At 51.0% G+C, this 13,060-nt stretch overlaps 1 protein-coding gene across 2 annotated transcripts in view; it reads left to right on the top strand.

Moving 5' to 3' along the window:
• The window catches only part of LOC142436710 (thyrotropin-releasing hormone-degrading ectoenzyme-like), a 323,943-nt gene that overhangs the window by 291,848 nt on the left and 19,035 nt on the right, over positions 1-13,060 (top strand). The window contains exon 3 of one of the 2 annotated variants that reach the window (XM_075540189.1): positions 5,328-5,465. The exons of the other annotated variant lie outside the window; for it this stretch is intronic. The gene's annotated coding sequence lies outside the window, so the exon portion shown is untranslated. The remainder of the gene's footprint in view (positions 1-5,327; positions 5,466-13,060) is intronic. 2 annotated transcript variants of the gene reach the window in all.

Below are 13,060 nucleotides of genomic sequence, written 5' to 3'. Positions count from 1 at the left end.
TGGCAAACATAACCCACAGACCAGCTCCCCCTGAGCTCAGTTTGGTTTGCCGCACAGCACACATTGTTTGGAACCTTCTGAAATAGCTATGCATATGTGCAGGTTGGGGGGATTTCGCACAAGATGCAGTTTTCCACCCTCTCTTGGCAAAAATAATTTTTGCAAAAGGCTTGTATTCTCTTCTGGATCTGAGTAGCAGCTACTCTCATGAAGTCATAGCACATACATTCATGCTACATTCCTCCCAACTCCCTAATGTCTTACGCCGAGTCTGCTCCATGCTTTTCTGTGTCCTACATGGCAGCTGTAGGCACCCAAGGCATGGGCTCTGCAGCCTGGGTCCAAATATCTCCTTCCCACTTCCTCACTGTGTGGTCCTAGGCTCATGACTTTATCATCCTGTGCCACTGATTTTTCATCTGTAAAATGAGGCCAGAATAGAGTCCACACATAGGCTTGTTAAGTGGAATAATTGAATTATTATACACAAAAAGCTTAGAACGGTGCTTGGCATCTTGCAAATATTATTAGGTGGTTTAGCATAGGGACTGGGTCATCCATTACATATGCTCAGGTTCAAACTTCCGGCCAGGAAGGTGTGGTACACCTAGGTGGGCATTTCACCTGGATTGGCCCATCTGGGCCAGGTGAATTCAATCCAGCCATTGGGGTTGACCATGACCGTCAACCAAGCCTCCCTATGGAGGAATTGAAAAGGCAGGATCTTGACCGCTCCGATGTCTCCCTTCGCCCACTTTTCTGTTGTCCGTCCCCCAGGGAGGAGGTCACATGTAGATACTTGTAATCAGTTCCCTCTTTCCAATCCACCCTCCCACAACCCTCTCAGTATCACCACTCTCAAATTATCAAGGTTTCTTGATGGATGGGGTAGCGGGGAGGGAGGGGAAAAATGAGGACTTGATGCCAGGGGCTTAAGTGGAGAGCAAATGTTTTGAGAATAACGAGGGCAATGAATGTACAAATGTGCTTTACATAATTGATGTATATATGGATTGTGATAAGAGTTGTATGAGCCCCTAATAAAACGATTTTTTAAAAAAGAAAAAAGGCAGGATCCCGGAGCCCACTGAGTGACTTTCTCTCCAGCAGCTTCTAGGTAGGCTGTGCCCCGTGAGGGGCCCTGAGGTGCCTGTGTAAACCTGAAACTTCTTCTCTCAAAAAACTCACTTGGATCACAATCCAGGCTTCGAAGTGAATTCTTTCTCGTGCGATGCCAAGGCCTGAGTATATCTCTCCCAGGAGAGATCTAACAATAGTATCTCTTATTATAGCATTAGGAGCCCAGGTGGTGTAGTGGACTGTGCATTAAGCTGCTAATCGCAAGGTCGGGGGTTTGAACTGACTAGCCCGTCCGTGGGAGAAATATGAGGTTGTCTATTTCTGTAAGGCAGTGGTTCTCAACCTTCATAATGCCCCCACCCTTTAATACATTTCATGTTGTGGACACCTGCAACCATAAAATTATTTTCATTGCTACTTCATAACTGTAATTTTGGTATTATTATGAATTGGTTGACCCCTGTGAAAGGGTTATTTCATCCCCAGAGGGGTCGCGACCCACAGGTTGAGAACCGCTACTGTAAGGATTTAAAGTCTCAAAACCCCAAAGGGGCAGTTCTTTGTCCTATTGGGCCGGTATGAGTGGGAGTCAATAAAATGGTAGTTAGGTTTTCTTCTGCATCAGTATCAGATTCTGGTGGCAATCTCAGTCATCCTGCATTGTGGTCTGGTTTGAACTCTGGTAGATCTGTGGGAAATGACTGCCCTGGTTTGAGGTGAGGGCCATGGTGCTTCAGTGGTAGATCTCTCATTGTCTTTCACCGGAAAGACCCGGGTTCGATTTGCAGCCAATGTGCCCCAGACTGTCAGTGAAAGTTTGTGTGTTGCTATGACACTGAGCAGGCTTCAGTGATGTTTCCAGACTGAAATAGAATAAGGACGAAAGACCTGATTATCTCCATCCACACATCGACCTATGGCCCGCCACGGTTGGCTTCCCCTCCCAGCCCTGGTGATAGCACAGACTGGCATAGTTTGCTCCGCTTCCCATGAGGTGCCCATGAGAGGCTGACTCGACAACCACGGTCAAGATCAACAGCTTGAACTCCTTTCTGGGTCTACAGAAACAAGAACAACCTTCTGAAATGAGGTCGCATTGCTATTTGGGACTGGGAGAATGCCTTTGTGACAAGGATTGTGCTCTGGATCCCAAAGGCGACTTTTAAACACAGCCACATAGCAACTCCGGAAAGTGCCATAGTAGAAGCCAGGTTTAAAAAAAAAAAAATTCTATTGACTTGCTCAAAGGAGGCCAGAAGGGATGGGGGTGGGGTGGGGTGGGGTGGGAGACTCCTCTAAAAATGAACAAACTTGTTTCCTTACATATTTGTCATGTCTTTTGGTCCTGAAATATAGGGGGGGGGGGGAGCAGACGAGAAGAGAAAACGGCGACTCATCTTGTTGGTGTTCCCACAGCATCCACTCCTTAGGCACTTGCTGCCATCTCATCCAACTCCACTCAGTATATTTTCACCCAGCAATGATACAGAAATGTCTGTGTACTCCAGTTTTATTGTAGTCTGGCAGCGTTTACGGGTTTGACTTTCAACTCAGCATGGCAGGACGTCTAGAAGCAATTATAACCAGCACCTGCTCTGTCTGTGCGGTGGGCAGGCAGTGACGGATCCCCAGCTTCCGGAACACTTGTGCCCCCTCCCAGCTCAGGATAATGACGGTGACACTCGGCCTCCTTGTTGTCTGGGGGAGCTCTAGGAGCTCTCCTCTGAAACCTCATATTATTGGCATTTCTTTGAGTGAACACATCAAATTAGTGACTGTAAAGGAAGGTGTAGGAGATGATTATTGGTGACAAGACAAGCCTCAACCACCTCCAGAGAGCATGTCTCCTAAGTGCAAAGTAAGGAGAGGGAGGAAACAATTGACCACAAATGGAATAGGCTCTGAGTCTCGCCACACAATGTATGTGCGTGGTCACTTAGGCGCCAACATTATGACTGGAGGACGGATATGGTTTGTTCAGCCGTGATTGCCATCCAGAACGTGCCGTGCTATTGTGAAAAACGATTTTTGTATTCTGAGCAAATCTCTGCTTCCACTTGCTTTAATGCTTCGCCAGAGAGCCAGGGACTCTGGGAGGGGTGGGGACGCACAGGGCTGGGCTGACCTCAGGAACTCATGGGTAAAGGGCTTTTTCTCACTTGGAAGCAGGCTGGGTTCACAGCTGTTCTTTCTGGTAAAGCTTGTTTCTGAACCTTGCCACGTCTGAGTCCGATGAGGGAAATGAAGGTGACAAATGCTGCGAGGAGCCCTGGACACATCTTGGCTATGGTCCTGCTTAAGTCTGTTTCATTTGAATCCCAGTTTTACCTTTCCTCCTTTCTGGGTTCCGAAGCATCAGATGGGTGCCAAACGCTTCCACAGACAACTAAAGCTGAACAAGGTGCAGGCAGATGAAGAGCAACGGGAGGTTGGTGTTTGGGAGACTGAATACTTGGGCTTCCTAGGCCAGTCCAGCTGGTGGTTAGAGCCCTGTTTCAGATTCCACTGAAATCTCCTAGTGTCCAAGGACCAAGTGGCTCCTAAGTCCAGAATTTCTGTTACATGTCTCACCAAGGAGAAGCTGGGCCAAAATGCATTGAAGAATAAAGCAGGAGCTTGGCTTGTGAATCCACTCTCTGATTCTGAAATTTCAAAGGCTCCGTGCACAGACATTTCAACACTGAAAGCACAGCAGGGAAAATCAAAGACTTGGGCTTCCTCCTTGCCCCTCTTTTAGGGCTTTTATGGTTTTCCAAGGCGCCTCCCAGAGCCGAGTGTTGTATAGGTCATGTTTAAAAATGTCGTAGTTCTGAGGGACTTGCTGTTCTGCTTTCTTTTGCAAGGAGACCCGGTTTCTTGTCATGTGGCCAAACACAGAGCACAGATGACTGTGGGCCCCCTCCCTTTCCCCTGACCTTTGCTCTCTTCTCTGGATACCCTACTGACCTGTTCTCCCTTACAAGATCTGAACTGCTCATACACTTCGTTAAATTCTCATCCTAGCGAGAAGCATCTGAGCATCTTATTAGAGCCTGTATGAGTTCTGTTCTGGATGCCTATTTGTGTAACTTCAGGTCTCTGGCATGGAAACGTCCCATGCCCACAGACCCACACAGGTAATATAAACTCCAACAGTAGTTTAAGGTTTAAGGTGGTCACAGGGAACACTGGGGCCCGTGTCTCCTGGTGAACCACACAGGCTGTCTAAAGGGGCTAGTTCCATCTCAATGTAGCCATGCAGGAATGTAGACCGGTTAGGTAGCAAGACAAGGGGTTGTTCCTCTCCATGCTTAGGGGGCCCCCTACGGGAGTTTGGAAGCCAATGCGGGCTAAGCCCAAGCCAGGAGAGCTTAATTGACGCCTCCCAGCTGAAAGCCCTTAAAAGGCTGGAATCTGGAGACCACCGCCCCTTCCCTTCAGCTGCTTCTCTGCCTTCCACTCAGCAGGGCTGGGTGTGCAGTGTGATGAGGGTGCCCGTGTTCAGTTTAGTGTAACGCCGGAACCTTCTCCTCTCATGTATATAAACCCACTCGGATTACCAACCAGGCTTTGGTGTGAATTTCTTTCCAGTGTGTAGCCAAGGCCCGAGACATTTCCCACCCGACAAACCTAACAGACCCAGACTTACAATAAACCCATATTTTTATTTATAAGGCAAGAGGTGACCAGGTCTAGACAATAATGGTGAAGAGGGCCCTGGGTTTGAGAAAGATTCTGAAGTAGAATCCATAACCCTTAGAAATGTATTGGCCTTAGGGGAGGGGCAAAGAGGGCTGGATTGAGAAAGTCTCTGGCATCCAGTTCTGACTTGACTTCTAGATCCTGAATCCTTCAGGGCCATGACCTTGCCCTCCAGCCAGACCTTCCAATAGCCATCTTCTCAGAGCCTTGTTAAGTTCTCATAATACATTACACCTGCCATCCTGTGAGCAGCTACCAAACCCAGGCACTTTTTTCAAAGACAAGCTCGCTCTCTCTACCCCTAAGAGCAGGTAGTTTGGGGATGATGGATATGAGATACCACAGAAGACAAATCTGTTATCTTCCATGGTGCACAGAACATGCTGTCACAACCAGGACTCGTGACAATCCCTCAGTTTCCTAAATTGCTTCACTGCTACTTTTTAATTAAGCCTCATTAGATTGTCATATATTGATAAGAGGGATGACCCTGAACTAGATGCATAAATTAAAGCTTTCCTCATCCTGTGCTTTTATATGAATGTGTTAATTATTTTTGTCATTAGGGAGAATAATGGAGGGATGGAGCAATACCAAACGGAGTTTGACAAAGTGTTGGTGTTTGCTGCGGCAAATGTGGTGCGTGTCAGTGCCAGATACAATCCGTCACCCAGTGAGTCTGCAATTAACACCAAGGGACAAAGGTAGGATTCCCTGTAATAAATAGCCTTCCTCCCAGATGCTAATGGGGACCCAGCAGGACCCACTGTTGTGTTGTCGCAGTTGTACACGCGCCCTTAGAGGAGACAGAGCTGGTGTTTGAAACGAGTCTTGTTTGCCCCCAGTTGGAGCTCATCCACCCCAGGACGGTCCTATCCACTGCCAGGGACTCGCAGCTCCCCCTCCACAGTATGCAGCCAGCTCTCCAGCTCCCAGATGCCCCCCCGTATGCAGGGCCTGGGGCAGGACGTGGGGTGAGCAGTGGGCACTGGGCAACCTGGGGTCCCATCCAACCTGGCCCAGGGCGTGCACAGTCCCACCTTGCAGGCCTCCTGGAGCGTGGTCTCTTTCCTCCTACAGTTGGCCCTCAGCTCGCCCCAGAGCTGCTGCAGTTCCTGTAGCCTCGCCTAGAAGGTCTCTGAGGCCCAGTGGCCCCCCTGTAGGCCCCTCTGTCCCTCCTCCAGCCACAGTGGGCACACAGACCTCCTCCAGCCACCAGCCTTGTGGGTGTTGGTTTTGGCACTAGCTTGTAAGCTTCGTTCCCCCTCTATGTAATGGGCACAACAATGGATTTTTTTATTTCAAGGAGAGAAACCATATACAGTCCTGAGTGGGGTCCATCTTTTGTAGATGGGAATAGAGACACTTAAAAAAGAATGGAAAAAAAAGGATTGACCTCCAGTCCCTTCACCGGCAGGGACAAATGCTCTGGTCTCACTGTGTCCCCTAAAAACATCATGTCAAAACGTTTTCTTTTAAATTATGGACATCACTGCATTATAGTTACGACAGCCAAAGGTGGAAGCCGCCTTTGAGTCCGTGGACAGATGGATGGACCAAGTCAGTGAGTTCGAGTTCTAGAATGGAGTGGTGTCCTTTCATTAAAATAGGGGGATAAATGTCAGGTCACAAATGAACCTTGAAAAGACATGCTGGGAATGAAATAAATAAAATTCCCAACTCACTGCCATCCAGTCAACTCTGACTCATGGTAACCCTAATGGGCAGAGTGGAACTGCCCCCACGGGTTCCGGGGATGGTAACTCTTTTACAGACATAGAAAGCTTCGTCTTTCTCGCAAGGCGCAGCTGGTGGACTTGCACTGCCGGTCTTGCAGATCACAGTCCAATTCGTAACCACTACGCCAGCAGGGCTGCTGGTAATGACATAAGCCAGACACAAAAGAACAGGTGTAGGACCGAGCCAAGTAGAGAAAGGGTGAGCACAGGCAAAGGCACAGAGGCAGGCAGATCGGAGATATACGGGTTCACGGTGGCACCCTTGGGCGGGTTAGTGCCCTGTGACCCCGCTACCCATTTATTTATTATTATTATTACTTTTCCTTTCCCCGCCTCTTTTTTATCTGTCTACCATGTGTATCCCTGAATTTGGTCTGGTCCCTGCCATATTACCTGGTCCTCACCCCAGGAATGTTCATACAGTAGCTTTTCCCCTATGTCCCTTTTGCATTTTTTTTAAAGCTTACCTCCGTGGACTCAATGTGTACTTGTCCTTTTGTGCTTGGTTTACTTCGCTTAGCATGCTTTCCTCCAGTTCTTCCCATGCAGTGATGTGCTTCAAACTTTCATCACTACTTTTTAGCGATGCGTAGTACTCCATTGTATGTATGTACCACAGTTTTTTTCCCCCACTGAAAAAGAAGTCATTATTCTGATCCCACCAGCTGTACCATCTGTTATGCGCCTTCCTCCTTGGCAATCCGGTCTTTCTTGAGTGGTCCCATGAAAGCTTTTTTCTCTTCCACGGTCTGGAAACGGCCATGGCCCAACTTGGAGGTGGTGTCGATGAACTTGAGGTCGATCTTCTCCAGGGCACGGCGCTTGGTCTGCAACAGCAGGGACTTGTGCAGAGTCAGCACTCGCTTCTTGGTGCCCACCATGCCGCCCTTCAGCATGACAAAATCATTGATCACTTCCCCATAGTGGACAAAGTCGCCCAGGGGGTTGATGCTCTTGTCAGAGAGATCGTAGTCGGTGGAGGCGTTGTTCTTGATAAGCTTGCCGTCCTTGACGAGGTAGCCCTGGCCAATCTTATAGATCTTCTTGTTGATCTCTGTGCAGTGGTGGTAGCCTTTCTGCCCAGCGCGGGCCATCGAGAAGGCCACACGGGCGGGATGCCAGGCCCCGATACAAGCCACCTTGCGCAACCCTCGGTGGATCTTTCGGGGCAGCTTCTTGGTGTACCAACGACTGGTGACCCCTTTGTAGCCTTTGCCCTTGGTCACCCCCGTGATGTCGATCATTTCATCCTGGCCGAACACCTGGTTCACTGGCACCAGCTTCTCTTGGGCCCAGTCCAGCTTCTCAGCCACGGAGCCCCCGTTCACCTGCATCTCCGTCAGGTGCGCCTTCTCCTGGCGCAGAGGGAGCAGGCGCGTCTGGGTGTGGGTGATGGCGCGCATGACCGGGCAGGACTTCTTCATGCTGCTAAAGTCTTTCTCGAGCTGCTTCTTACCCTTGTCATCCTGCCACTTCTTGCAGTACTTGGTGAAAGCCTTCTTCTTCGACTAGTGCCAGTTCTTGTAGAACCGCCGCTTGCACTCGTCGTCACTGATGTGTTCCGCAAAGACCGTCTTGAAGGTCCGGAGGCCGCGAGGTGTCTCCACATAGCCCACGATGCCCACCACCACCATGGGAGGGGTCTCCATGATGGTCACGGCCTCCACCACTTCCTTCTTGTTCACCTTGGAGCCTGGCCTGTCGACCTCGCGCACAATGTGGGTCATGCTGGCCTTGTAGCCCAGGAAGGCCGTCAGGTGGACCGGCTTGGAGGCGTCATCCTTGGGGAAGCTCTTCACCTTCCCGCCGTGCCAGCTGCGGCGCTTCCGAGGCAGGAAGCCCAGAGACCCATGCTGGGGCGCCGAGAACTTCCGGTGTGACATTACATCGTTGATCCCCGCTGGTAGAGGTACCCCAGCTTTTTAATCCAATTGTCAGGTGATGGAAATTTGGGTTGTTTCCAATTCCTTGCAATTGTGAACTGTGCCAATGAACTTTGGAGCACAGATGTCTGACCTTGGTTTGTTTCTTGCCCAGTAAGGTGGGGGGGGGGGTTGCTGGGTCATATGGTAACTCTATTTCCATCTGTTTTAGATATCGCCAGTAGACCTCTTTCTTACACACATATGAGTCTCCCTGGATTTGTTTCACGTATGATGTGTCTGTGTCATTGTGTGGTCGTGGTCTCTTTTAAGACTTGATCGATGTTTTCTTTACATTGTTTGTCCTGATGGTCTCTTTTGTACCCTAAAACAAGGAGTCAAGGAGATGCATGGGACTTGATTGCTGAAGGGGGCCAGGAGTGAAGAAATGGACCCAAAGGGTGTCCATACCACTTCTGGGCTCTGCTCTGGAGCTGTTGCCAGCTGTCCATAAACTGTTGGCACCTGTGGCCGAGGCTGCGGGCTGACCCCAGGCTTCTCTGGCAGAGGAGGGCTGCCTTCTGCTCCGGGATATGGGGGATGTCTGGAGGCTGAGGAAGGGGATCAGGTTGTGCTCAAGAGGCCCCTGGCATGGGAGTATACTGGCTCAGCTCTTCCTCTGCAGGGTCCCACAGAAGAGGTCCCCTGGCCTGGCCCCGATGCTAGACCCAGTGGCATACCTGCCCCTGAACTTGGAGGAGGCCCATCTCCTGCTCCAAGGCCTCGTGTCTGTGCAGCAGCCTCTCCATGCTCTCCAGATCCTTCCCAAGGTCCAGGACTCTAGCAAGGGCACCCTGTGGAGGACGGGCACATTACAGGCTTGGCCTCTGCCCTTCTGCCCAGGGTTCTCTTCGATCCTTTCTTCCTGGCTGGTCTTGGCCTTGGCCTCGGGCAGGTGACAGAGTCTGATTAGTGTCTGCACAGTGACACTGCGGGTGTTGGGGACAAGGCTGCTGGATGGAAAACCAGTACCTAGCAGGGGTCCCAGGTCTTCCTGTCAATTCCCTTCCTGCCTCCCTTCCATGGGGTCTCTGTCTCATAAGCCAGGTGTTTCTGAAACCGCATCAGCTTCTCTTTGTGGTCCCCAAGAGGGACAGGCTATTCCAGCTGCTGGCCCCACCCCTGGATCCAGTCGCCGTCCTGTGTGATGGTGGGGACATGAGTGCCCTGATGTTCATACTGCCTTGGCCCCAAGCGGTGACCCCGTCTACCCCTCGGGCTGTGCCAAGGAGTGAAATGCTGACCAGGCTCAGGGACAGCACAATAATTTTTCTTTCACCCAAGATGACAGGGCCCAGGCCCATTAGTATTCAGATCTAGGAAGTGGTTGGGCAGGGGCCATGGGTGGGTTCTCATGTGGAGGGTGCCCCTCACCCACCCCTGGGGCCCTGTCTACTCTGCCCATCAGGATGACAGGTGTCCACACGGGTCTGAGAATCAAGGGCCCTGGGCTCCAGTCCTAGCTTTGCCCCTGGAAAAGCCATTAAACTCTCCACATCCCGTTCCACCGCAGGCCGCCCCTTGGCCCCTAGTGGGGCTGAAGGTCACTTGTAAAGGTAAAATGGGGTTCAGGTGGGGTGCCCTCTGACATGGCTAGCAGCCATGAGAAAGCCAGCAGTAATCAGAGAGGTGTGAAGCTTGTGTCGCTGACCTTCTCCCAGGGCTTCCACTCAAGCCGGCCGCTCTCGTATCGTGTCCAGCAGGCCCTGAACCCAGGGGCCTGGCAGCACCCTGGTCTGCTCTCTCAGCGCAGCCTCCTGCGTAGTGGGAGGTGGGAGGTGGGAGGTGGAACCAGCCCTGAGTACCGAGTGTACCCCTGCTGGGGCTGGCTCACAGCCCATAGCCCTCACTATAAGTCTCTAACTCTCACTAACAGCTCTGCAGTTGAGGGTTGGCCAGGCTCCTGGGCAGAAGGAAGCAGGGGCCATGTGATATGGGCAGATCCAAATGCCCTCTGTGGTCGCCAGAGTGTGGCCTAACCCATCCCCATGCACTTCTGGGTGCATGGGAACCTCGGCTTGGTCACCAGCCCTGGATTGGAGCCCCTGGCTCCTTGGTAATCCCTCACCCACCAGCACAGGTTCGGTGTGCATACACACCTCACCCGTGTACCCCCAACAGTCTGGATACCCCGGCCTTTTCAGGGTCACGCCCATGACTGTCCCGGCCATCACCTCCCTGTCCTGTGTGCTCAGCACCTCTGGAAGGTGCCATGCTTCTGGATCAACCGCTCCACCTCTTCCACAGAGCCCTCCAGGGCACTGGCTTCCTGGGAGACCTGGGGCAGCCATGGAGGTGACACAGAGGTGTGGGGGGGGGGATCGGGGGCACAGATGGTGGTTCAAAGGGAACCCTAGACAGCAACATCTGCCAGAACCTTGGTTTACAGCCTGGGCTCTCTGGGAGTGCATCAAGGGGCCTGCGGCTGGGGTGGGGAGGTGGGTGCTGAGCAGGAGGGGAAGGAACCTGAGGAAGAAGAGCACTCCAACCTGGGGGCCATTAGGAACATGCCAACTTCTGACGAGGTGGGGAGGAGCCCCATCAATTTCCAACCAAACCGTGTAGGGATTGGCTGGCCGGGGCCAGGTGTGGGGAGGAGATGGCCCTGAGTGACCTGAGGCTCAGGTGTCCCCTTGGCCACTTGGGAAGACACACTATCTAGCTCCGTATCAGAATAGCAGCCAGTGATCCAGGAAGCAAGGGGGATTGGGGTGGTACTACAGGAGGACTGGAGGTCCTGGGGTCAGTGTGTCTGTGTGTGGTGAGGGGAGCTGTCTCCTGGGCCTGCAGGATCTTGTCCAGATGCCACAATGTCTGAGGAAGAGCTGCTTGCGGTGCATGGCCTGCCGTCTCCCTTGCTTCCGTTCCCAGGCCTGAAAGACCTGCTCCCAAGCATCCTGCATGGCGCATAGCCTTTCCTGGACCTGGGCATGGGCATGGACACAACCGAAGGTGGTGCTGAGGGAAGCTCCAGAGAAAAGGTGCCTGACTGTTCCACCCAAGGGGAGGGTATTGTTTGTGTTTCCACAGGGAAAGAGGGACCAGATATAAAGCCAGTGCCAGATGAATGCAGTGTGCCCGCACGGAGTGGGGAGCCAGTGGAGGGGCCTGAGGGCTGGACTCCCATACCAGCTATGTGGACAACTGCCCCTGCCCCAAGAAGAATTTACTTCAGAGGACAGCACTGAAGCTGCATCTAGGAGAGAGGGGCATGCTTGATCAGAGCAAATGGGAGCAAAGAAGGGGGAGGAAGAGAGAGTGGAGCACATCCTGGCCCATCAAGCCTGGAGGACGATATCCCGGCTCTGAACAGCCAATGGACAGAGTGGACAATGTGGCTGATCCCACTATGAGACACACCGTCCATTGATGGCCCAGGGCCCTAAGTGGGACAACACTGGAGACTCAGGGTTAGAACTGGCCCAGACTGATCCTATGACACTGAGGCAAACCTCTAAAAGTGTGTGGCAGAGCAACCGTGGGAGCAGATCAGGGAGCCCCTGAGGTAGTACAAAGGACAGACTCTGGGGCCAAAGCATGGTACCCCATTGGACCTGACTGAAGGACACACCTAGAGATTAAAAATCAGACCTTCATCTATGAATAGGTTTTTCTTTCTTTAAAATTTTTTTCTTTTATTTTATTCTTAAAAAAGCATTTTATTAGGGACTCATACAACTCTTATCACAATCCATACTTACATCAGTTGTATAAAGAACATCTGTACATTCTTTGCCCTCATCATTTTCAAAGCATTTGCCTTCCAAAATTAATTTATTCTTCTATGGGTAATTGGTTTCCTTTTTGTTGTCATTGCTGTGTTCTCACTCATTGCCTATCTTGCAATGACTTGATTTTTGGTGCATATTATTATCTCTACAGACCTATCTAGATACGATAGACTGCATGAATAGTTTGGAGGAGAAAACAAGGGGACCAATAGTTCCGGGGGAATAGGGGAGTGGGAGAGAAGGGGGCAAAGGGGTAGTGCTGACCAACCCAGGGACAGGGGAGCAATAAGTTATCCAAAATCAGTAGCAAGGAGGGTGTGAGTGGTCTGGTAGGGATTCAGCAAGGGCAAGGTAACCGAGAGAAATTACTGAAACCCAAATGAAGGCTGAGCATGATAGTGGGACAAGAGGAAAGTAAAAGGAAATAGAGGAGAGAACTAGGTGACAAAGGGTATTTATAGAGGTCCAAAGACTGTAATGTACATATGTAAATATATTTATATGAGTGTAGGAAAACAGATCTATGTGCATATATTTATAGGTTTAGTACTAAGGCAGCAGATGGACATTGGGCCTCCACTCAAGCACTTACTCAATGCAAGAGCACGTTGTTCTATTAAATTGGCATTCCAGGATTCACACCTTCCCGACACGATTGCTGAAGAAAAATGTGTGCATAAGCAAATGTGGTGAAGGAAGTTGACGGTGCCCGGCTATCAAAAGATATAGCGTCTGGGGTGTTAAAGGCTTGAAGATAAATAAGCGGCCATCTAGCTGAGAAGTATCAAAGCCCACATGGAAGAAGACCACCAGCCTAGCTGACCACGAGGTGTAGAAGGGACCAGTTATCAGACATCAAAGAACTAAACATCGTATCAGTGGGTGCCCACCTTCCTGATACGATCTG

This window comes from Tenrec ecaudatus, unplaced genomic scaffold (assembly GCF_050624435.1).
Source record: "Tenrec ecaudatus isolate mTenEca1 unplaced genomic scaffold, mTenEca1.hap1 Scaffold_547, whole genome shotgun sequence".
Taxonomy (NCBI): Eukaryota; Metazoa; Chordata; class Mammalia; order Afrosoricida; family Tenrecidae; genus Tenrec; species Tenrec ecaudatus.
The sequence above is the reverse complement of the archived record's forward strand: the minus strand, read 5'-3'. Positions and strand labels throughout refer to the sequence as shown.